Genomic DNA, 25057 nt, shown 5'->3' on the forward strand with positions numbered 1-25057 from the left:
TCCAAGGACGGGGCATCCACAACCTCTTTGGGCAGCCTGTTCCAGCACCTCACCACTCTCTGGGTAAAGAATTTCCCCCTGGATGCACCCTAACAGAATGAGAAGACATACAAAGAATGGCTGAGGCCCCTTGGTTTCATGGAATCATAGCATCATTAAGGTTGGCAAAGACCTCTAAGATTGTCAACTGATTGTTTGGCCCAGAGAAAGTGAGATGTGGGGAGGTGTCATGGTGGCCCAACACCTCCTCATGGCGGCTTTACAGCTCCTCATGGCGGCCCTACAGCTCCTCATGGCGGCCCTACAGCTCCTCATGACAGCCTACAGCCAACCCATGAGCTCTGCTCTCTGGTGCCTGAGGGAATGGCGTGGAGCTGTGTGAGGGGAGGCTCAAGTGGGGGTAGGGACAGGCTGTGCCCCAGAGGACAGTGGGCAGGGCACAGCTCCCAGGGCAGCCAGAGCTCAGGGAGTGCTGGGACACCAACCTCAGCCATAGGGTTTGGTTGGGGCTGTGTGTGGAGCCACGGTTGGACTCTTTGGAGGCCCTTCCAACTTTTCCATTGATCAAAGTGCGGAACTGCCTCTCAAACTTCTGACGATGAATGTCATCTTGAAGTGAAGAAAAGCATCAGTCTGGATTCCTTGCATCTCATGTGCTGTGTACAAGGAATGCCTGCAAACAGGAATCCTGCAGCTCCTCCCATCTGGAGTGCTGGGACTCCGAGATGGAGAACTGCAGAGCAAAGCTGTGAGCACCAAAATAGCGGCTTGTTTCGTACAATAACGGGATGCAGTAAGTCATTCCCCAGGCAGTTGGGCATGCATTTAATGTCATAACATGGAGATAAGGGGAAATGATTCAATGACCTATTATTTTCTCATCGCAGCTGAGACAAAGAATATGGAATAACCATTTGACCCAATGATATAAAAAGGAGCGGGGGAAATGCACGGTGTGGCCTGAAATTCATCATTTCCTCCAGCGTGAATCATCACTCTTATACGTGGGGATTGGACTGGTAGCAGCTCTGCTGTGCTGATAGAGGCAGAGAGAAATCCCACTTACCCATTCCCCGCATTTAAATACCTCCAAGCGTTTCCTAAAGTGAGACCACAGAGAATCGTCCTTACATCAACAACAGCAGTTCCCCCTGCTGACTCTGCACTGCTTGGGAATAGCGTCATTAAAGCTTCTGGAGTGATTAGCCTGAACGTAACAGATAACACCGAGCAAATAATATAATTGGGATTTAGTTCCTGTGAGAAGGAGCCCTCATTACACCCAGTGCTCTGCAGGCAGGCAGGCCTTCCTGCACGTGCATGTAGAGTTCCCATAGGCTTAGAGGCTGGGTGTTGGGGAGGTGACCCAGCACAGTTTCTGGGATGCTCTGTCCCCAGCATTGGGACCATCCTTCACCAGGACTGTGGGCACAATGGAGCAGTGCTTTCAGGACAGGGCTGTGGCGATGTTAAAATGAACCAGGACGGAGCAGGTGCCTGTGGGACTGCTGGAGCACGTCCCCTCGGTAGAAATGTAGGTCTCATCAGCAGAGAGGACTGTGTTCTGACACTCACTGCTGGCCTTTGTAAATATAGCTCGCTTTGCTCTCTTTTCATACTCGATGAAAAGGCTTCAGCGGAGCCAACGTGGGAATGACGCGTGAGCGAGGGCCGCCAGGAGCTCAGCAGAACTAAATGGGGCTTCTCCCGGGAGCGAGCGCTCCGAATCCCAGCCCGCCCTTCAGTGTGTGTCCCATATACTGATCTTCTTTGCTTTTCCTATCCAGGTCACCTCCGCTGTCTAAGCACCCTATTAAAAATGACAGACATTGCCTTTAAGTTAATTCTGCCAAGTTTCTCCCTGAGCAGTCCTTGCACTGCTGACCCTTGCAGCATCCTTGCGTATGAACTTCAGGAAGGATTTTTTGTCTAAGCAAACATATAGCTGCTTCCTTGTACCACATGCAGAGGGTGACCTATGAAGCGATGCTCCTCAGCTTTGGAGGCAGCCTTGTGCTGCTGGGGATGCTCTTGCAGCCATGCAGGGCTGTGCTTTAGTTATTGCCTTTGTAAATGTAGAGTCCTCGGGGCAAAAGATGATCTTCCCGAGCGTGTCCAGTACTCACAGCCTCTTTACTTACTGATTTCTTTTTCTCCCCAGATGCTGTTCTGTCTGGTGATGCCACAGTAAAGCAACTCAACTCTTTCTGTGTTCACATGGCAAACTGCACCCAAGCAGATGTCTGGCTGGGCTTCTTCTGTTACTCAGTAGGTTCATCACGGCACAGACCTGAAATAATCATCACAACTCAGCATTCCTTCTAAATACAATCATATGGCACTTCGAATACCACAAGCCCCACTTGAGGGGCCCACACCGACCCAGCCCATCTCCCCCATGCCCACTGCCCACGTCCCTCAGTGCCACATCCCCACGGCTCGGGGGCACCCCAGGGATGGTGACCCCAACCAGCCTGTGCCAGTGCCTGACTGCTCTTTCAGAGAAGAAATTGTTCCTGATACCCAACTTGAACCTCCCCTGGCACAACATGAGGCTGTTGCCTCTCATGCTACTCTCTCAAAGTGGCAGGAAGGGAAGGATCTCACCAATCTGCCTTTCAGTCCCCTGCTCGCATTTTATATCCTAATCCAATCCTGTTAAGTGAATGTCTGGAGGGAAGCACACGTGGGTGAGGAGGGACTTTGCATTGTGCTATGGGAACACCAAGGGCCCTTCGTGAGGATAGCACACCAGTGACAGTGTCTCTGCAGAGGTGATATCCCCCACTTTGATATGGCTGCAGGGTGCAAAGAAGCACAGGAAAAGCAGGGTGCTGGGCACCACAGCGAGCAGCAGGCAGGCAGCTGCAACCTGCTATAAATAGTGCAGAGCTGAGTGGTGCTGCATGCAGCCGTGTGAACAACCTACAGAGTGAGCTGGAGGAGCAAAGGAAGAGCTGTGCTATATTTATATCGTGTGTAATAAAGCCAAACATGTGAAAACAATGACGGAAGGGATGGAAAATGCTCATAAAGGCAAAACTCAGGCTGTCCTCTGCAGCCAGAGGATGGAGATGGCTTCCTCCTGATGCTAACCCAAAGCAGCGGCTCCTTGCAGCTCTTCCCTAGGGAGCAGGGACTGGGAGCATTCAGGGTGCATCTCATCCTTCCATCTCGAGGGCAGGGAATGCCAGCATCCAGGGAATGGCTGTAAATCAAAAGAGGGAAGGTTAAGATTAGGTATTAGGAGGAAATTCTTTACCCAAAGGCAGTGAGGGCCTGGCTCTGCTGTCGAAAGCTGTGGGTGCCCCATTCCTGGAGGTGTCTGAAGCCCTGGATGGGACCATGGGCAGCCTGAACTGGGGAGCAGACAACCGATGGCAGGGGTGGGACTGGAATATGTGAGATTCCTTCCAATTCAACCATTCCGTGGTTCTATGAGATGTAAGTTCCCTTCCAAACCAACCGTCCTATGGTTCTACAATCTTTAAGGTCCCTTCCAACCCAACCACTCACAGAATCACAGAATCACAGAATCACAGAATCACAGAACTGTAGGGGTTGGAAGGGACCTCCAGAGATCATCGAGTCCAACCCCCCTGCCAAAGCAGGTTCCCTACAGCAGGTCGCACAGGTAGGCATCCAGGCAGGTCTTGAACATCTCCAGAGAAGGAGACTCCACCACCTCCCTGTGCAGCCTGTTCCAGTGCTCCGTCACCCTCACTGTAAAGAAGTTCTTGCACATGTTTGTGCGGAACTTCCTATGCTGCAGAACTCCATGGTTCCATGACATTTACAGTCCTTTCCAACCCAACCATTGTGTGGTTTTATGACTCTGCAAAATAAAACGGTGCACCCACATCAGGAAGGTCTTCGGTGGGGGCTGGGCACCAGCAGCACCATCCAACTTTTGCTCTAGGACCAAAAAATAATCACAACAGGAAAACACACACACTCACTCATAGGCGATCATTTTTTTCCCCCTCTTCATTTCTAACTCTGGGTTATGCAAACAGAGAGGACAAAACGGATGGTTGCTTTGTGCTGCTCTGCTCTCGGTATAAAAATAGTTGCTTAATGACTTTCTGAAAGCAGGGGAACATCTGGATCATCTCCACGCTGCCTCTCAGCCAGCGAGAGTACGGACGGTGCGAGCCTGGTGCTGCAGGGAACTTCTCCCCCTCGTTGTGGGATGCCTCTGCCTGCACCGCAGCCCCCGTGTCCTGGATGAGGCCAGCCCAACCCCGTGATTTATCCTCCTCGCCGCCTGCTCTGACACTGCTAATCTCTGAGAAATGTTTGAGCAACCCAAACGTCTGGGGCTCATGTGCTGCTGTCTCAAAACCTTTTTGGTTCCCAGCTGCTGCCAGTGGTTCTCCGGGCCAATTGGAGGGAAGTTAAAGGGAAAAAATTCCCAACCCATGTCTGCATGTAAGTCATTCACTGTTTGTTTAGCTTACGGTGGAGCCAGCAGAGCAGGGGTCAGCCTGGAGCTTGCTGTTGGCTCTGCCTCCTGCTGCACCCATGTGGCACTGCCAGGCGGAGGTGTGGGACCGGGATGCTGGACAGACAGCACACCTGTGAGCCGGGGCAAAAGCCCACTATGATGCAGCTTAACAACAGGTTTGCATTCCTTTCAGTTGTGTTCCATCCTCCTGCAAGATTTCTCACCGCTTCCTTATCAGCTTTTCACCATAGTTACCTCTATGTCTACTTCATCCCACTCAGGTTGTTGCCACCATCTAACCCCACTCCCTACCCCTCCAACAGCTGCAGAGGTGCAGAAGGGACCTCATGCAGCCCCAAGCTCTTCTCCCTCTCCCCAGGCTCCTACCATGGGCTTGCAATGACACTGACCTATACATGGGTCCTGGCATTGCTTGGTCAAAATGAAAACAAACTCCTGGGATAATACCATTTTGGATATAGTGAAGAGATTTTGGAAGGAGAAACCCACATTCTCCCACCACAGAACAGTTTCCAGCTGTGCACCTCAACCTTTGCAATGCTTGGTGCCCCTTTTGACTTCACGAGTATGGTAGGAGCAAGAATCAACATTCAGGAATGTGTACAGGAGGTGTTTTGGCCAGGACAACTTTTCTTTGCTGCCTCAGATGAAAACAATCACCATAACAAGCAGAAGGGCATTAGTTTGGGGCATTTTGAATCAACTAAGGGCTCTTGGCATCTTCTTCCTCTGCTTGTTGGCTTTGGGCTGTCTCCCAACTCACTGTCCCTGCAGCCTCGTTGCATGCCCCCTGGGCTGGGAGCCACAGGTGGCCATGTCCCTGTGATGCTCCATCACCCAGACCTGGCTGGCCATGTCCCCATGGTGCTCCATCCCCTGGACCCAGTGCCCCCCCCCTCACCTGATGTTCTCAGCATCACCCTTGGGAAAGGATTTTTTCTCACTCATCTTTTCCCACATGGTTTTCCAAGAGATGACTTGAAAAAACATTAGAAAGCCTTTGCAAGGTCCTGAGAAGCTTTCTGTGTTATGCGTTTCCATGCCTTAGAGCTACCTAGCTCAGGGAGGCTTCACTTAGAACAGCTGGCAAAACAAAGCTGAGGGAGCTGATTCCAATAACCCCTGCAAAGCAGAACTTGCTCAAAAACAATTACCAGCATCACTTGCTGCGTTCTCTGCACAACGCCTTAAAGCACGAAGACTTCATTATTCCTCCTCCCTCCCTTGGATAATGAGGTCTTTGCACTCCAAGGAATCCCAGGAGCAGGGAGGAGTCCTGGGGTCTGGGAGGCAGGAGCAGCGTGCCCTGACCCATAGACCTGCCTGGCTGCTGCGTGAGGTCTCTGGGTAATAAGAGCACAGGAAATGGCTGCTTTTGGCGTTCCCTTGAAAAATGTAAACTTCTTGTCTGCTGCTGGCTGTTGGGCAATAGGGAAAGCGGCTGGTGCTGCTTGGGGAGGGGGGAATGGAGCACAAAGCAACACCAGTGCTGTTAAAATGGACAAGCTCTGTCCCAGTCAATGGGTACTTGTGATTTACAAGCGACATCAGGTGAACTAGTGAAGGGCTGCCACAGAAAGACACAACAGAAGGGAAGATACCCACTGGAGGACATTCATGGGTGCGCCTGAATGATTCCTGAACAACAGGGTAAGAAGAACTTATCTCCAGAATCACAGAACCATTAAGGCTGGAATCCATCGGTGACATCTGCAATCCATAACCTGTCACACCATGAGCAGGCTCTGTTTCTACTGAGCCATGGGTGGCGACCAGATTGCAACACGGAGGGCTGCTGGTGCAATGTTTTCCTTGCAGACTTTGGAAATGCTGTTATCAACGGCGTGCTCACACAGATGCTTATTCTGCTCTTCTTCTTCTGCTTATTCTTCTTGCTTATTCTGCTTTTATCCCAAGTTTCTTTGAAGCTTTTATTCCTGGATAGCTCTTTACACTGAGATGTGTTGCAAGGTGTCTTCTCCCCACACACCATCCTCTAGGATAATTTCATTTTGGACATAAGCTCCACTTCATGTCTATCCAAAACGTGTATATGAATGAGAGTTGGTGTTAAGAGAAAACAGCTGAGAACAAGGCACGTGGTAACACATGGGAGATGCTGCATTGGGTGGAATTCAGAAACACTCTGATGTTACACGATGGCAATTAGCACACACGAGTTGGTCATTAGTTTTTCAGCACCAGTTGCGATGGGAGCAATTAGGGGGCAGAGCTGGAAGCAAAAGCAGCCACAAGGAATTCTGGATCCCAAAACAAGTGGGGAAAATGATAGAAATATGGATTTCCTCGAGGTGAACTTAGGGCATCTCCCAGCTCCTTAGTCAAAGGGATGCTGCTGAGCTTTGCTGGCTGTAGAAATAGATTTTGCATTCAATTTTCCTGTGAGCTTCAGTGTAATTTGAGTTACTCTAAGTATATATTAATATGATTAATGCTTTGCTAAAGCACCTATGTGAAGATATGGGCCCAGCACAGCCTCAGCAATATCAGATGCCCATTGCGTTGCTAAGAGGTCACACACACCCAGCAGGCACAAGCAAAAGGCCAGGCACCAGCCTCCCCCAATTCACTGAGTCCTGCTTTCATTGGACCTTTATCAGAAACACCTGATGCCAGTTAAATATCAATTAGCTATGCTGATTGGGGCAGGTTGGACGGAGATAAAGCATTAGCCTCGGGTTGTTTCCTGCTGTGTTTTGTACCCTTCTGTCAGGTAGAAACCTAAGATTGCATGTGCACACAGTCCTTTACAGAGAGCAGCTTTTGCTATGAGGAGAAGAGGACTTTGCTACTTGGTGAGCAACTTCCCATTGGTGTGTGTGGATGGGAGGGCTGGTACCCAACTGCTGCCCTGAGCTGGAGAGGTTTCAACCAGCATCAGAGTGGAAACTCCTCAGAGTTCTGGTTTGAGGAAATGATGGTTGTGGGTCAATGATGGGACTTTGATGAATTTAGTGGTCTTTAACAGCCTTAATGATTCTCTCTATCCTGATTTCTCCCACGGCGCTGTGCTATCTCTGCCCCTTTGCCAGTGCTTATGTTGGTGGGCAGTTTGCAGATAGCATTCCCCTGCTGGGGTTGGGTCCTGTGTGTTTTGGGGAGAAATGTTTAAAAAAGAAGTGTTTCCCTTGGATTTGGGTCGTGCAGCATTCTTCTAAGAGCTGGAGGGCATCTTTTACAAAGAAGAAAACCCAAGAGGCCGTTAAAAAATAAAATAAAATAAACCCCCAAAGCCCAAGGCAAAACATGAGTTTCTCATACTGACTGCAGGGAGACATTCAGCTGAGAACAATGTGTGTTTCTGACAGCACTACTCACTTGTCCCTGAATAAATAACTCCTTAATCACTATCCTAGCAGAAACTTAAAGGAAAGATTAGTTGAGTAGCCTGCTCTGAAGCATAACAAAGCCTGGGCCTGTCCAGCAAGGTGGGAATGGGCCCACTGTGGCTCTGGAGCAGCCCAGCATTGCTGTGCTCAGCACTACATCCATCCCCACCCACCCACAGGAGCCTGCTGCCTGCTTATTGTCCTGCAGCCTCTTTTCCTAAGGTGCCTTGAATGAGCTGTTTCACAACTGGCAAAGGGCAGTGATAGTGCTGGTGGGGGGCACGGAGTCCTGGGCTGCAGAGAGCTGGGCATTCCCCCAAGGCTCTGATTGAGATGCTGAAATCACTTCAGATTTCTCCATATCTAGATGTTCCCCAAACCCCGGTGCTGGCAAAAATGATCTTGGATTGAATACCTTGCCTATATTTTGTATTATTGTATCTATTTGAGGCCACTCATCACATCATTTTTTCAGAGAATTCGCATGGAAACTTGTAGTTTTCAGCTCTGTGAAAAGAGGACATTTTTTAATTAAATGCAGCAAAGAAAGCCTTCTGATTAACCTAAATCCAACTATTTTCAGCACTTCCCAAGGCCGGGTATTGCCAGGAACAGGAGACAGCTGAAGCCTCCTGGCAGGGGGAGATGAGGCTGAATCACAGAATCATTTTGATGGCTCGTCCCCTCCCAGGACTGGTGTGCAGAGCCCAGGCAGTGGGCAGCTGTGTGCAGAAATGCCATGCAACCCTTTCCTGAGGTCCAGCTCTGCCCATCTGAGGGCTTAACCAACCCCCATTTAAATCAGTGAAAGCTTTCCTATCTAACCCTGCAGGCTGGCCGCTTGGAAAATGAGGCTGAGGCAACTGCTTTAAAAGGCTGATGTCCATATCAGAGTTCTGCTGATGAATAGCAGGAAATAAGGCAGCACATAGGGCATGTTGTCTTTTGGATGGGCTTGGGTTTTCCTTCATCTGCTGCACCAAAGAGCAGCTCTGGGACTTGGGGCCCACATCAATGCTTCTCTCCCAAAGGGAGTGTGAAGAAAAGAAAATAAGGGAGAAAGAAGGGATGTAAAGGTGTATTAATGGATCCTCCTGCTGTTTAAGCTGGTAATTAAGTACAGAATGCAAACACAAGCATTGTGTGGGGTTGTCTGGCCTGCTGCATTTAGGACCTGTTGCTTCCCCTCCTGCTGCAGCAGGCAGGGATTCCCATCCGGACCTCAGGCTTACAGCAAAACACTTGGGTCTCTCTGTTCCACAATACCTGAAGCTGTGATGAGAAGCTTGTATTAATTGGCAATTAATTAAATCGGTGCTCACCAAAAGTTGGCTTTTGCCCTGCTCCTGTTCCCTTTTAATGAAAGGCAAATATTTAATGCTGTGGCCAAGGGCAGTGCTTCTGTATCTGTGCTGAAAAAACATCACAGCCCAGCCAATTATACTCAGCCTTGCCAGTACTTAGAGATAACACAACCAAACACATGAGCTGATTGTTGCCTCCTTTTCTTGTTTTCCTTTTCTTTTTCCTTTTATTGGAACTCAGGAAAACGTGGGCAAACCCATCTCAAAGCTCATTTCTTAGCTTGGAAACTGCTGCTTGCTCACCGCCCCAGGCACACTGGGGCTGTCCCTGCACTCTGCAGGCAGAGCAGGGTCCTCCTTGGGGCTGTGCTCTAGCTGAAGGACCACCAATGTGATGCTGTTGCCACGTTCCCAGCGATGCACCTCTCCTCTCTTGTCCTTCAGGTGTTATTTGGATAAAGGATTTCTGATGGGTAAATCAACACTCAAAATCCCCTGCCTTTTTCTCAGAAACAGGAGCCTGTGTGATCGCAGGTGACCGTTTCCTCCTTGCTGGCACCATCCTTTGTTTGTACACAGCAGCTCTCTATCCCATCTAGCCCCATGTCTGGTTAGGAGGGGAAGGGCAGAGGCCTTCCTTCTGTTTGCCTTTTGTAGCTCATCTTCTCCAGCTCCCTGGATGTGGTATTCTGAGCAACACCTGGTCCTAACGAGCATCCTAATGACCACCTGGAGCCCCAGTATGTGTTCAGTGGCAGCAGGTGGAAACACTGCTGGGGAATGCTGAGTTGGGGTGGTTATAGAATGGGAGTTAATGAGGATTTACCCTGCCCGTGGGTAAGGCTTCCCATCTTCTTGACCCCTCGCCCTGCTCCATATGTGGCTTCACTGCAGAGAAGCTCTCCAGGCTGGGCTTTGCTTGATGCTTTCCTATTACCTTACCATATAAGGTTTCTCAATGTTTAATTTGCTCTCCAGGCAAATGTCGAGGGAGAAATCTCTGCCTGTCACTGGGAAGGTTCTAGGGCAAATGGCTAGGAAGATTCTTGTTGGTTTCCTGGGCTCTGACCAGGGAAGTATTTTCAATGGATTTGAAAGGAGGTTGTGGTGAAATGGGGGGTCAGCATCTGCTGCCAGGTAAGAGCAATAGGATGAGAGCTATTGGCCTCAAGTTGTTCCTCATACCCAACCTGAACATCCCTTGGCACAATCTCTTCTACAGTCAGGCAGTGGCACAGCTGCCCATGGAGTTGGGGGTCACCATCCCTGGGGGTGTCCCAGAGCTGTGGGCATGTGGCACTGAGGGATGTGGGCATGGTGGGTTGGGGTTGGACTTGGTGACCCTGGAGATCTCCTCCAACCTCAATGATTCTATGATTTATTTTTTTCCCCCCAACCTTTTCCCCTGGAGGAGTGGCAGGGGGCTCCCGTGCTGCAGTGCAGGGCTGTCTCTGTCCTGCTGCAGCTGCCGTCAGGTCTGGGCTCTTGACCCGTCCCAATCCATTCTGAAATGTGGATGGTTTGGTGTCTTCAAAATGTTCCTTCTGGACAGAGAGCATCTGTGATGGAATTGTTAGAGGTTTGTCTTAATGGCTGCAGCTTTGGGCAGAGTCAGGGCTGTCTCCGGCCAGCTTGCGTGTATGTGATGCCTTCATTATAGCTTTCACTTCCTATGCCAATAATGGAATAATATTTCAATAATAATTTAATATAATACCCTCTAATCGAATAGTCTGTCTCTCAAAATCTCATTTAGAGCCATTTGCCTCGATTACATCAGCCAGAGTAGAGGAAAACAAACACCTAATCCATAAATCAGGAATTCTTTGAGTTGCAGATTTAGTTCTCCTTTCAGAAATGGCAGATTTGCAGCGAGGAATACCTTTGTAGTGAATCCAGAAGGATCACTTGGAGCCCTGTGGCAAGAAATGGTCCGAATGCAGGCAAAAATCAGGCATTTTACAAAGCTCCTGTGTCTCAGCAGCACAAGCAGCTGAACAAAAACCACCCCAGACAGGAGCCAATGCATAGCTGCTTCTGGATTATTCATGACTGGGAGGGCAGGAGGCATCTTGGAGGGCCTCCCATCAGCAGGGAAATGCAAAGGGCTCTACCTGATCCCTGTAATAGGCAATGCGTGCCTGCAGGCAGGAGTGTGATTTCCTGGACATATTCCTCCTAATTACACACGATCTCTTGGGTTAGAACACAGCTAAATCTGTTGATTGTATCTGATGGCAGACGAGAATGCGGGCATTAATATTAATATCTTTCTGTTTTGTTTTAAGTATTGTCAGGCTGGGTGGGATTCAGCTGGGGGCTGCTCCGCTGCCTTCACTGCTGTTGTATCTGAGTCACTGCTGCAAAAATCCTATTTAGCAGGCAAAGACATCTGTAAAACAGGAGAGATTGGGGCAAGCATGCTGAAAATGCCTGGAAATCTCCCAAACGCTGCAGATTTCCCCCAGAATGGCTGAGCTCGTCCCCAGCATGGCCCTGGCTGCACCTGGATGCTGGTATCATTCCTGTGATGTTAGCATGCAAGTAGCATGCTCAGCAGTGCCCACATGGCAGGAGATGCACTTGCAGATGCACTGAAGTTTTGCAGTCACTTCCATCTTTTGCATCGCTTGTATCATTTGCCAGAGGCAGGCACCCTATGAACAAGCTGTGCAGTGAAAAGAAAAGCCACAGACCTGGCTGGATGCTGTTTGTAAATGCAACCCATAGACAATACTCCAGGCAGTTGTTAAGGAAGTCATAATCCTCCAGCTTGCTGAAGCACAAAGGCAATACCTGAATTTCCCCCATCGCTCTGTGCAGGTAGCAGCTTTGGGACTGCTGTAATGCAGAGCACCTGGCAGCACCCTGCTCCCAGCCCAGCCTTGTGATCCACAGCTAATGCAGAGAAGGGAATCACAGCCCCAGCACTGCAGTGTAGATCCCAGAGCATCCTGGCTTTCTCTCCATCTGTGACGATTTCTGGGTGTGAACCAACACATGCAAATACAGATGTGGTCCCTCTGTGGCACAGGTCTTGGTGCATGAGCTAAATGTGCAGCTCAGCATCAGGAAATGTCTTGCAGTTTGATGATGATGATCTTTGTGTTTTTCACCAGGCAAAAAAGAGCAGCAGAGAACCAGACAAAAGGGAAGTGCTGATGGAGATAATGGGCATGAATGGCATGAGGATGTGGGCTCTGATTTTAATGAGATTGTGCTCCCCTGAATCATAGAGGTTGGTGAAGTCCTCTAAGACCACCAAGTCCAATCCCACCGCACCATGCCACTGCCCCATCACCATGGTCCTTGAACACCCTACAGGGATGGTGACCCCAACCTGATTCCCTGGGCAGTCTATGCCATTGCCCAACAATCTTTTGGAGGAGAAATTATTCCTAATATCCAACCTGGTTCATCATGAGGCCATCACCTCTCCTCCTATGCTGTTACCTGAGACCAGAAGCTGACCACTCCTTGCTACAACCCTCTTTCACGAGCTGGGGAGAGCCATAAGATCTCCCTTGAGCTTCTTGTGCTCCAGACTGAGCCACCCCAGCTCCCTCAGCAGCAGGGATGTCCCTCCAGTGCTGCAGCAGCCAGCTGGGACACTTCCAGAACAACAGCCTCAGCACCTTTGGCTTTCTGTACATTAGACAGAACTGCGTTCCCGCAGTAGGAAGTATTTCTGCAGCAAGGTTAGATGATCTTCTTGTTCCAAATTGAAGTGTGCTCTGAGCACTCTGCTAATCAAGTGTGACAGTGCGTGTATCAATTGGAGATCATTGTGATGGTGATTATTCCAGGCTGGACTGTACAGAGATGATGAATAACGCTTCGGGGAACAGCAAGTAGATTTCTGCTGCAGAGAACTGTTGCATCCAGGTGTTTTTCTTCAAAGGCATTCATCTTAGTCTGAGGATACATGCAGGAATACACTCTTTTGGTGTGTATAAACCTGACTGTATGGGATCAGGCGGTGTTTGGTTCTAACAGTGCTCACAGCACGGGATGGCTGCAGACCTGGGCAGGTCCCCGTGATCCTGCTGTGCAGGAGCAGAGGAGGACACCCCAGATTGGGGGACCCGGGAGAGATTTTCCCCACAGCAAAGCCTTGTTCTCCTTTCTGCCTTTGGGAATCTGCTTTCTGCAGGAGCCAAAGGCTCGCCTCACGCTTTGCCCGCCATTGTTATGGGCTGAATCAAAGGGTTTTCAGCTTTGGGATTATTGTGGTATGAAAGCCACAGACTTAAAAATTGAAAGATGCAATTCAGCTGCTGGTATATAAATATGCAGAAATTATAGCTCATTCCTAATCTTAATTGAGCACCATATGATCTGCATTCACTGCAGTCAATTTGGAAACATTTAAAAGCTATTTTGATGGCTGTTTTTACAGTTACTGATTTGTTAATGTGTGTTTTGCAAATGCAGTTTTGATTGGCTCATCTTAATTTGCCAAATGGAAGGCACTTCTAATAAAGCTAAAAGGAGCGGAGAATTTCATTCGACTTTGCATTTTAATACGTTGGCTGGTGTTTATTTTTCCACTCCAGCCTGCGTAGGGAGAGAAGGGGTTTGCGGTGAAGAACACACCCAGCTATTAAGTACTTTGATGTATTTGAGGGAGAATATTGTTTTTCTGGTGTGGCTGTCTGTTGGTGAGCGTGGCACTGGCTGGGTGGAAGCCAGGTTACCATTAAGGGCTGCTCTTGTAAAGAGAAGAGGCTAGTGATGCTGAGGGGGAATGGCTGGGCAGCACCAATGCATTGCCACCATGCAGCCTTCCTTTGGCACAAGCGTGGGGCTTTGCCCTGGGCTTTCTCCCAGCTTTGATGTGTTTTGTCCACCTGGTAGCATGTAGACATGGTTTGTGCGAGCAATTGGCAGCATCTCCTGTGTGCTGGTGGGGAATGGAGGCTCCCAGGGGAGTTCAGGCTCTGCGTCTCCCATCTTCCAGCTTGTGTGGCTCCATGTCTGCACTGGGGAGTGGGGTCTTGGCATTTATTCCACACTACACATTCAAGTTCTGATGGAGCCTTTGATTCCCAAGGTTCTGCTTGCTTCCAAATCCCATTCCTCTGTTCTGATTTACAGCTCTGGAGAAATACAAAAGAGCAACTCGTTACTTTTTATCACCAGTAAATTTTTCAGCTCCTTCCTAATCTGAAAAACCAGGCAATTATTGAGACCCAAGCATCACGCTGCCGCAGCAGCAGGGGGAAACTGCCCTGCTGCAGGAGGCTGAGCGATGCAAAGGTTCTCCTGTTCTCCTCTTTGTGGTGACCCCACCTCCACCCAGCTGACTGTGGGAACAAAGGAGTCCTCAACAACATCAAGGCCATCTCTGCTCCCTCTCCTCCAACACGTCATTTGTTGCAGGCAGCGATCAGATCAGTTGTGAGGGTGGGTGGCAGGAGCTCAGGTTTTTCAGGTCTGACTCGAAGGACCCATGGTTTATCAGAGTGCTCCACTCCTGCAGGCACCACATCAAATAGTCTTCTCCTCCACCTAAGATAGGAGTCACCCACTGTCTCCTTAACTTTCACAACCAGCCAACAAGACAGTGTTTTGGTCTTTCAAGCCTCACTGCTTTCTTCTAGACCTTACAGGGTTCCTCCAGTTCCCATACTGTTCTTGCATTGCCTGTGGATCACCAATCTTCTTGCCTCAGCCTAATACTAGGCCCTAAAAGGTCTTCATGGACAGCAGCTGGATTTTCTCATGCTTTGCTCTGCTGAGACTTCAGTAAGCTAAACGCAGTGAGCTCCTGCACTCTGCTTTGCTCCTGTGGAGTTTGGTTGTTCTTGGCCGTGGCTGAGCAGAGCTGTGTCCCACATCACGTGTGAGGTCTGGTGGGGAGGTCTAATGCTGTGGCCAGGCACAACTTTCCTCCTCGTTCATTTCCAACCAGTGCCCTCTTATCATGCAGGTCGCAGCTTTGTTGTGGGATCCCAGCTGCGTTTCACACTATCGAATTTTGTCTCCTCTCTGCAATTCCTCTCCTCGAGGTCCTCTTGTTATTGATGTCTCCCCTTAGTTTTGTGCCATCAGCAGATTTCATCACCATGCTCCCACTTCTGTTACTTTTTATGACCATTAGTGGAAATATTAAACAATGCTGCTTGCGATGCGGATCTGTCAAGAAACGACTCCCCCGCTCCTCTGCCTTTCACTTGCCTTGTTCAGGTTCCTCCATCCCTTCCAAACCCACTCCTTGTTCCACCTCCTCCCTGCAGTACCACATGAGATGCTTCACTGAAGCCCAGGTAGATGCAATCTCCCACATTCCCTTTGTCTCAGAAATCCATTATCTTAGCTAAGTCGGGCACAATTAACCTTTGTTTCACCTTTGCTCCAATTTTATATCATTTTCCATTTACCTCTGCTACTGGAACGGCTCCTTCCTTCATACATTTTTTTAAATAAAGTCAGATTAGTCGGCCTTTAATTATCCAATCACCATTTTTCTTAAGTGTCAGGATTACATATGCTAGGCTCCACTAAAATGCAGGAGCAGTCCCTGGGGCAGCAATCCAACACCGCAGCTCCTCTCTGTTGAGGGGGGGTCCAAATCACTAAGATAAACCACAAAGGACCATGCACTGGTGTTTCCTTTGCCCTTCACCATAATGTTTCTTGTGCTTTCTTAAAGCTTTATTGCTGTTAATAGGTCATGAATTAGAGGTAATAACTTCAGGAGCTTCATTAATTTCCTTACTGGGTGAGAATGAAAAAGGTGACCCGGATAAGCCCATAACATTCTGGATATGCTCATCAATCTTTTGAGATTGAACCTCTTTGTTCCTTTTTACAATGCTATATTTCTTCCCCGTGGCTTAGGTAAAAACGCTTCATAAACCTCTTCAACAGAGCCTTAAAATACACAGAAGTGAGTATTTTCACCTCCAGAAATCCGAGTTCAAATTTTACCTCTAGCAGTAAGTAAAAATAAGAGGTGTTCTCTGTGACTTTATATCTTCATAGGAGAAGTGCTCCAGCCCTATGAGTATCTTTGTGGCCCTCCTCCGGTCCTGCTCCAATAGATATTCTATGTCTTTTCTATGCTGGACACCTCAGGCCTAAATGCAGTGCTGCAGATGGGGCCTCACGAGGGCAGAGCAGAGTGGGCAATCACCTCCCTCATCCTTCCTGTCACCTTCGTTCCTCATTTCCAGGAGGAGATGGCACTACTGAAAGGTGTCATGTGTGATAGCTAAAGCCTGCGTGTTGCCTGAGCATCCCACTGCACCCAGGGAAGCTCAACCATAAGGTAAACTGCTAAATCTAAAACATAATTTGAATAAAATGCCCAGTTCCACTTAGCATTGGGGAGCACAGAGGTGTCTCTGGGTGCAACTGAGCAGCATCCTCTTTTCTGGGGGACGAGATATGCAATGATAGGGCTGCTTCCATCCCTGCTGACAAAGGGAGCCCACAGCCCCAGCTGGCCATGGCCCCAGGCTGATTGCTCCAGCTTCCATTCAGGGGCACTCGTCCCATTCGTCCCAGCTGAGTGCGCTGAAACCATGCAATGTTTTCATGCAGAGAGCACAGAACCTGTATGTTCTATGAATCCGTCATAAAGCTGACGTGGTGGAGATACCTAATGCATGAGTACTCTGATGATGGATGCAAAATGCACACTGGGCTGCAAGGAGAGGCATTAGGGGAGAATTAGGAATGCACTTCCTTCTCTCTTCTTTCAGAAGCCAGTTCTTTAAAGAAGGAACACAGGGTGGACCATTTGCTTATGCGTTTTACTCACACTGACAGGCGTTTTGCTGCCAAAATGAGCCTGCATTTGAAGCCCACAAGTAGAACCAGCCCTGCAGCATGCTGCCTCGGGGCAGAGAGCACATGGACATACACGCAGGGATTCCTCTGGGCTGGGTGCACGCAGAACAACATGCACGTGGCAGGGTGCGTGCACAGCCCCGCCTGGTTTTCTCTTCCTTGGACACACACACACACCAGACAAGAACTCCTAAAGCTAACAGGATGCATGCTTTTACGTGGCAGCACGCCAGATTGACCAGGACAAAGCACTGACTGCTTGCCTTAGTCACTGCCAAACTCAAATATAAAGATATGAGTGATTTGCACGGAAGGTTGTGTTGTTCCCATGCCACCATCGCTCACCTTGGCATTTCCTACAGTGAAGTGCAAAGCGCTGCAACTCTGACGCAGGATCGAGCTCTGGCAGCTAGTGCATTTTTTCCCCTTTTTTTCTCCCTAACATGCTGATTTTTTTCCTTTTGCCCCCTTTCAGCAGACAGCAGTGCTTCTGGGAAGCATGCTCCATAGGGGATGGCTGGAGCACAACAAGCATCGTCTGCCCCAGAGATGTGTCGTCCCCAGCGCAGCGATCCCAGCAGATATTTAGCTGGAGAGGTCACCTGGAGCCCAGCCATGCTCCTGTGGTTTCTTCGTGCTATTTTTGTTGTGCACAGAGGAGAGGCAATATTTGTACAACCGGCAGCTCAAAGGTTATTGGTTTTGCTCAACATTTGTTTTTCAAATGTAATACTGCTGTCCCTGCGTTACTGCCAGAGGAGTTTCAAAACCTGGCTCGGAGCCTGTGGATTTCCGTTCTGTGCTAACGGCCCGCTCCAAGGAAAAGTGCACAGGATGAGTTTCCTGGAAAAGCATGGGAAAATTTCACACCAAGCGTGCTGGGAACAGGGGATGAGCAGAGGGATGCATCGCTGGCGAGGGGACACCATCCAGCGCATCGCTCTGAGCCGCATCATACCGTCACAGCTGATAGAACCTCAGGTGGAACGGTCCCAAATTCCCCCTTTCCTCGGAGCTGCTGCCTGTGCCCATTGAGAAGGGCTGGGGATTGCACACGGCTCCCACACGCAGCTGTCGCAGCACGAGTTGACTGTAAAAGCACCATATGCTGCTCCGCGCTGTGAGAGCTGCGCATCACCGCAAGAAGCCCTTTAAATATTCTGGAATTTAATTACGAGACTGTCGATGCTTTAAATACAGGAATGCATAATGTCTAATGAGAGGGAAGCTCATCTGGAAAGTGCTGGGAGGGAAAAGCCCTGGAGGCTGCCACGTGCCAGCGTCGTGGGATGCACACAGTGTCACACATGGGTAGGAGATGTGCCCTGGTGCCGGGATGCTGAGCCACCCGAGTTATCTTAGGCACATGAGCACCCATGAGGTTGTTTGGGTGGGATCCTCATAAAAGTATCTTATTTCCCAAAACATGATAGCGTTCTCGTGCACAGCTCACCCCTTCTCCATGTCACCTGCCCTGTGGTGGTTAAAATGGTTATTATCTTCCTCCGTGTTAAATGCTATAGGTGTCATGTCTACAAAAATGAAGCTGTGTTTAACATAGCACTGTGATTATTGGCCTAATGGCAGGAGGAGAAGCCTTTGGGATGAGAACTACAGCATGGACCTTGCAGAATGTCCTCAAGGAAGTGTCCCTGTACCACCCAGCAGGTCTGGAGGGCCTGGGGCGCCAGCAGCTGAGTGCATAGCAAGCTGATTCATAATAGATTGCTCCTATCTTCCTATTTCAGTTAACAAAGAGAACTCAAACGAGAAAAGGCAGAATGTATTTTCCAAGCAAGTAAAGAAGAAAGTGCTTGGTAAAGACTATAATCAGGCTGGAAGTTAGGAAAAATTTCTTTTCCAAAGAGCAGTCATGCAGTAGCACAGCTGCTCAAAGACTCAGGGGGTTGTCATCTGTGGGGCTGTCCCAGAGCCGTGGGGATGTGGCACTGCAGGACATGGGCAGTGGGCATAGTACGGTGGGTTGGGGTTGGACTTGATAATCCTAGAGGCCTTCTCCAGCCTTAATGATTCTGTGAATCTATGATGCACAAAATAAATGGACTAGAAACTAGACCCTAGGAGCCCAAGCCCCCTCTTGGCTTGTAAAAACTGGCAATGAAACAACATTCTTCTCTATTAAGCACGTAGGGACAGTGTCCATATCTGCACGAGGCACTGCTGCGGCATGGCTCTGCTTCTGAGGATGCTGAATGCTAGATGCCTGCTCAGCACTGGAAAATGGAGCTGTTCAGGGCATGCTAGGGCAAGCTTTGGGGATATTGCGATGATTCTGGCTTCAGCAGCTCTGCTAAAGTAGTAGATCCATGTCCTGAAGAAAGGGATGGGTGATGAGACACCATACAGATGCAGAAAAGAGTCTGTGTTTGTGGGGCACAGAACTCAGCGAGGCTGGCGGCTGATTTAATGGAGTGTGGCATGTCCTGTATCATTAACCCGTTGCACCTCATCAAATTAGCGTTGCAAATGGAAACCACATTGGCTTCATTTTTAAGACAATTTCAAGAGGGAAAATAGCTTTTGCTGGTGGAGGTGGCATTTGCTTTTCTGAAAAAAAGCAAAACCTCTTCTCATCCCTCTGGAACTTTGGCTCCCCTCAATTCTGATCCAGAATGATGGTTTGGCCCTTCCACATTTTTGGGGATGCATACAGAGAAGGTGCTGGATGTGATACATGCATTGCTGCAGGAAAACTGTGAGAAAGAGGGAACGGCCACAACGTCACCATGTGCTACCTGCTCCAAAAACGGCTCTGAAACCAAGCCTGGGGCATTTTCTCATTTCAAAAAGTACTTTTGAAAGCAGGAGGTGCTGTGATCCCTCATGGAATGCAAAACTTGCTTGTATGGTTCAAAATAAACCGGCATCTGTGCTATTTGGACCGCTGCCACTTTCTTCCTTATCAGGCTCGCTTGCTGAAGGGTGACTCAGTGCAAAGCCAGCAGTGCCCCAGGACTCTGCTGATGTCATCGATTGCATCACGGGGCTGTGGGGCTGGGAGGGGGATTCCCAGTGCCTGCAGGAAGGACAGAGCGTGGAGAGCCCTCCGCTGTGTCCTCACCTCTGCTGAGCTTGGGGACAATGCTTCCTGAAATCAATAGGAGTGCTGCATTTTGCTGCTGGCACTGCACTGCTGTGGGCAGCATTTCTTTAGGAGGCTTCCCCCGCAGAAATGGGGGCTGGGCACTGTGCTGCTGCTGCCAGGGGGATGTGGAGGTGTGGGGGCAGAGGAGGATCCTGACCTGAGCCCCAGGATGGGATGGAGCAACCTGCACCTTTGCAAATACTTCAAGTGGGGTTTCGCAATAAATGAAGCTGATTTCTCCACCCTCCATCATGGATACAGCTGTGGGAAAAATCCCCCCCTATGTTCCTGTAATGACCACGTTCCTGGGTGTCAAGGGGCTTCCCCACCAGGAGCCACACAATGGTACTTGAAACCTTTTGCTCTTGATGGAGCAGCCCAGTGGTGCCTATTGCTTCCTGCTCCAAGCCATGCCTGTGTGGCCAGGCACCAATCATAGCATCGTGGAATCATTACGGTTTGATAAGAAATCTAAGATCCCTGAGTCCAACCCCAACCCACCTCACCATGCCCACTGACCGTGCCCTTCAGTGCTACATCTCCGTGGTTCTGGAACACCCCCACTTGACTTCACCACCTCCCTGGGCAGCTGTGCCTCTGCACTGCCACTCCTCCAGAGAGGAAACTGTTCTTAATACCAATCTGGCCCTCCCCTGATGCAACTTGAGGCCGTCACCTCTTGTCCTATCACTGTTACCTGGGAGCAGAGACCAATTCCCACCTCACCACAACCTCCTTTTAGGGTGTTGGAGTGATGTCCTCGCTCAGCATCCTTTCCACTCCTCTAACTCAACTCCAGCAGTTAATGCCCCATCAGGGAAATGGAGAACTGTCCCATGCTGGGTGGCACCAGGATGAACTCCAAACCGTTGCAGCACCTGCAGTTAATCCTTGCTCTATTGCTGGGCATTGGGTAGGGGACAGAGGAGATTTCCATGCCAGGCTCCCCCCGACCCATACGAACCACGAGTCGAACCAATTGATGTGGTAAATATAGCGGGAGAAAAGCTATGCAAACATCGAGGGAACCTGGCTCCTGCAATTATCTTTCCTTACAAGAGGTTATTATATCCTTATAATTAATTGTGGGCTCATGCCAGAAAAAGTACAACTTGCATGGGCAAGCCTTGGAGGGAGGAAGACCTGGGCTGGGAAGCAGATCTGTAGGAGGAAGCATTCTTTTCCCACGTTGAGGAGCAGCAAGACAAGTAAATTCAGCGCTGGAATTTTGCTCCATACCTTTTATGGCAAAAAAATGAGGCTTAACTTTGATTTGCAAATACATGTTCCAGCTTAAATCCAACCTGAGCTTTAATGCACAGGGAAGCACGAGGGCACCCGCTTGCTGAGATGTGCTGAGCACAGGCTTGTGGGAAGGGAAAGCACAGCTCAAGGCTCCCACAGCAGCACGCTGATGTGGCTTTATCTGAGGACAGAGTTCAGTTCTCATTGCTCAGTCTTGCCTTCAGTATGAATTAACACAGCTAAGTAATTAATGTTTAATGCATCCAGCATAGGCAGCAAGAGATTTGGAGCGAGCTCCCTTCCAGAGCTGGGCAAAGAGGAATCTTGCAGTTCCTTCCTTCCTCTGAGACTTGCTGTGTTTGCTTGTGGCTCAGCATAGCATGCATGGGTGGGGAGCACACAGGGAGGTGAGAAGAAACAGTTTTACCTTCCTCAGGACAACTACAGTGAGCTGGTGTTGCTGCAGCCAAAAAGACTTAGCAGAGCAGTTCTACAAAGCGTTCTGCTTCCAGCATATCGATATTTCTGACGGAAAGCCATTCTGTCAGAAAATCTCCCTCCAGCTCCAGGCTAGAGTTTCATACCAAACAGTTTTACTGTCTCCCCAGCAACTGGGACTGCTGATCCACTACAATGAATTTCCATAATTAACCTCCAGGAACCAAAAATGAAAACTATTTGTCTGCAGGGTGTTCTCAAACAACAGCTAGAAACCACTTCATTCTGAGCCAAATTCAATAGGATTTTCTCCACAGATTTCAAAGGATCTTCAGATCAGTTTGGTTCAGATCAGAGTTCGGATCCACAGCAGTGTAATCTAACTTTGGATGTTGGTTTTGTGGTGTTTTATTGTTTGTTTGTTTTCTGTTTGGTCTTTTTTTTTTCAGTTTGGATGGGGCTTTGAAAAAAAGATCTCTCTTCTTGTTAAAATTGAATCCTATATTGTCATCATCGCACTCCGATGCCCGCGGATACTCGCTGCTTTGTAAGATGCTGCGCTGATCTCGTACGAGGCAGGAATGCAGAGCAGCACAGGAGGTTTAGGCAAACTGGATTCTGAATCTGGATTTTTGGCTTTCCTCCTCGGGGTGGGGGGGGCTGTTTCATGTACCACCCTACCACAGGAAATGTCCTTGAGATGCGTTGTGCTTTCATGGATGGTAGAGCACCCGGCCGTGCGATTTGTTCCTACTGCGAGCACTAACAGATCATACATAATGGAACAGCAGAGCGGCCGCCGCTGGATTTACATGAGATTGTGTTTATCCAGGAGTTTTCCTACCTTGGCTGCATTTACCCAGGAGGAATAGGCCGTGATCTGGTGGAGCGCTGATTTGAGGCCAAGGGGCTATGAGCCACAGCAGGAGGGCACTGAACCCTGAGCCCCTGCTCCACTGCTTGTCTTGGTCCTGGCACTGCACTGGGCTATCTCAAAAGTGTCCAAAACTGGGATAAGACTCGTCCTTTTTGGTACAAGCTGCAAATTGTTCTGGTGTTACAAAATGCAGGTGTATCTCTGATGGTGAGACGGCACTTATGGCTCTCTCCAGCTCCCTGAAAGGAGGTTATGGCAAGGTGGGGGTAGGACCCTGCTCCCAGGTAACATCAACAGGGCAAGAGGTGATGGCCCCAGGTTGCACCAGGGGAGGTTAGGTTGCTATTAGGAACAGTTTCTTCTCTGGAGGAGTGGCAATGCAGTGGCACAGCTGCCCAGGGATGTGAAGTCACCATCCCTGAGGTGTTCAAGAGCCATGGAGATGTAGCACTGAAGGGCATGGTCAGTGGGCATGGTGGGGTAGGTTGGGGTTTGACCTGGAGGTCCTAGAGGTCTTTTCCAACCCTACTGATTCCATGGCTCTACAGGAAGGGAACAAACGTGGGAGAAGGGCGTGAGCCTCCCACGTGTTCTCTGCAAATGGAGGCGAGAAGCACAGACAGAATCATGGCAGTGCTCTGCCAACGAGTGCCAGAATACAGCCCCAAGGCGTGCCAGGCCAGCCCAGATCACACAAGACATGGAATTCCCACTCACATCATAATTGCAGTACGATTAGTATTGTGAAATCTCTTGTTGTCTGTCCTAATGGCCTGCCTTGTGTCAGTAAGGGATTTTGGGATAACGTTAGAGTGAATGGAACATTGTGAAAGCATGGCCCTCAGCTCCTGAAAGCTGGAGTAGCTGAGTTTTATTTCTTTCCCATTTGGTCCTGACTGCTCAGTGAGCTGTTGGTCAAGTGAGAGAGAGGTGCAGATGTCTTGAGTTAATTTTACCTATTTACATAATTCTTTATCAGTAGCACTTATTTCCACAGTTGCCATTGTTCCCACGTGGCTGTTAGACCAACCTCACAGCACAGCACTGAGATGCTCATTCTCCCCATCTCCCCATCAATTTTAAACCCTCCTTGGAACAGAAGAAAACGAGGCCTTGGTTTAGGCAGCCAAAATCTCAGTCCCTCCACGGTGACCTGACTCTTGCACCCTGTGCCCCTTTGATTCCTGTGGACTCAAGGGATCCCAGCCAGCAAATGCGTGGGCTCCTGTGTGATGTCAGTCAGGCTGCTTGGACCACATTTTGCCCAGACAATCACTAAGTGAGATTTTTTTATTTCCTACACACTCAGCGAGGCTCGGGGCTTTCTGATTTTAAGCCCTAAGCACTACACACAGAAACAACAGGAGCTCTGTTCGAAACCTCTGAAGTGCTGCATAATGTTAAGTGTTCCGAATGAATCAAGTCTGGTGTGTTCAACCGAAATTAGCGGGTACTTGTGACCTTATTGCTTCTCATTTGTCAAACAGGCACACTCTGATCACGTCGTCTCACAAGGTACCCGTGAAAAATAATTTATTTTCAGCTGTTAAGAACTCAAACATGACAGAGATAAGTACCAGAGAAGAGGAAAGAGATAATAAATTGGTATGTGTTGAGAAGAAGGTTTTGAATAGCGGCCCTAAATGAAGCATGGATTACACAGGGAGCTGTGAGACGTACAGATGTTCCTGAATAGCTGCTCGTTAAGGTGACAATATCGCTCTGCGGGCTGAATAAGTTCTCTGGCAAACATAATTTGTGATCGTGAAATTAATGACTATCACTGCGTGCTCACACGGGAGCCCACGCTTCCGACACACAGGAAACGCGCATTTCCTAACACACAAGTGTTTGACCTTAAGCCTTAATAATGTTCTTTTAATGTATGTCGCGTTTAGTTACACACACACACAGAAAGGAGGAGGGAATGGGAGCTGGAAGGTTCATGTTTTATGTATGGCGTTCAGAACTTGCCTCGGAAGCTTTGGTAGCTGGCATTACACGGGTAGGTATTCTGATGGCAATTTCAGATTTAAATCGTCAAGCAATCATTGCAGTGCTAAAAGCACTCTTCTTAACTGTTTTATTCTAGCCATAGAAAGTGTTCAAGCTGATGACTTGTGAGAGGAGAAAAACGTATCTTGATATTCCCATAAAATCTTACACAAGATCAGTAGTCATTACCGGAGATAATACTGGATTATATAGATGGTATTAATATACATACAATACTTCTCTGGATGGAATGCAGAGAAGCTGTGAAAGTCTAGAAAGGAATCAGAGCTGAAGCAAAATGAGGAATTTGAACCAAGCAGAGCAAGAAACTCTGCTGTATAAATCAAAATCGGACTGCGTGTGAAAAATACCAATGGAAACGTTAACCCAGCCGTGTTATCCCCCTAGTTATCAAGATATGTGAAGAGGCATTAAACTTAATAGTATGACATGAATAATAGTTTTACAGGGATTAAC

The 25057-nt window shown here is 48.9% G+C and overlaps 1 long non-coding RNA gene across 1 annotated transcript; it reads left to right on the forward strand.

Annotated features, from left to right (window-relative positions):
• The first annotated feature begins 7140 nt into the window (after positions 1-7140).
• Positions 7141-17648, forward strand: LOC128076991 (uncharacterized). The gene is made up of 2 exons (XR_008204760.1): positions 7141-7284; positions 17395-17648. It is a non-coding gene; the product is annotated as an uncharacterized LOC128076991 (long non-coding RNA).
• Positions 17649-25057: the final 7409 nt, after the last annotated feature.

The sequence above is a fragment of the Tympanuchus pallidicinctus genome, unplaced genomic scaffold (genome assembly GCF_026119805.1).
Source record: "Tympanuchus pallidicinctus isolate F22 unplaced genomic scaffold, pur_lepc_1.0 scaffold15, whole genome shotgun sequence".
Classification (NCBI taxonomy): Eukaryota; Metazoa; Chordata; class Aves; order Galliformes; family Phasianidae; genus Tympanuchus; species Tympanuchus pallidicinctus.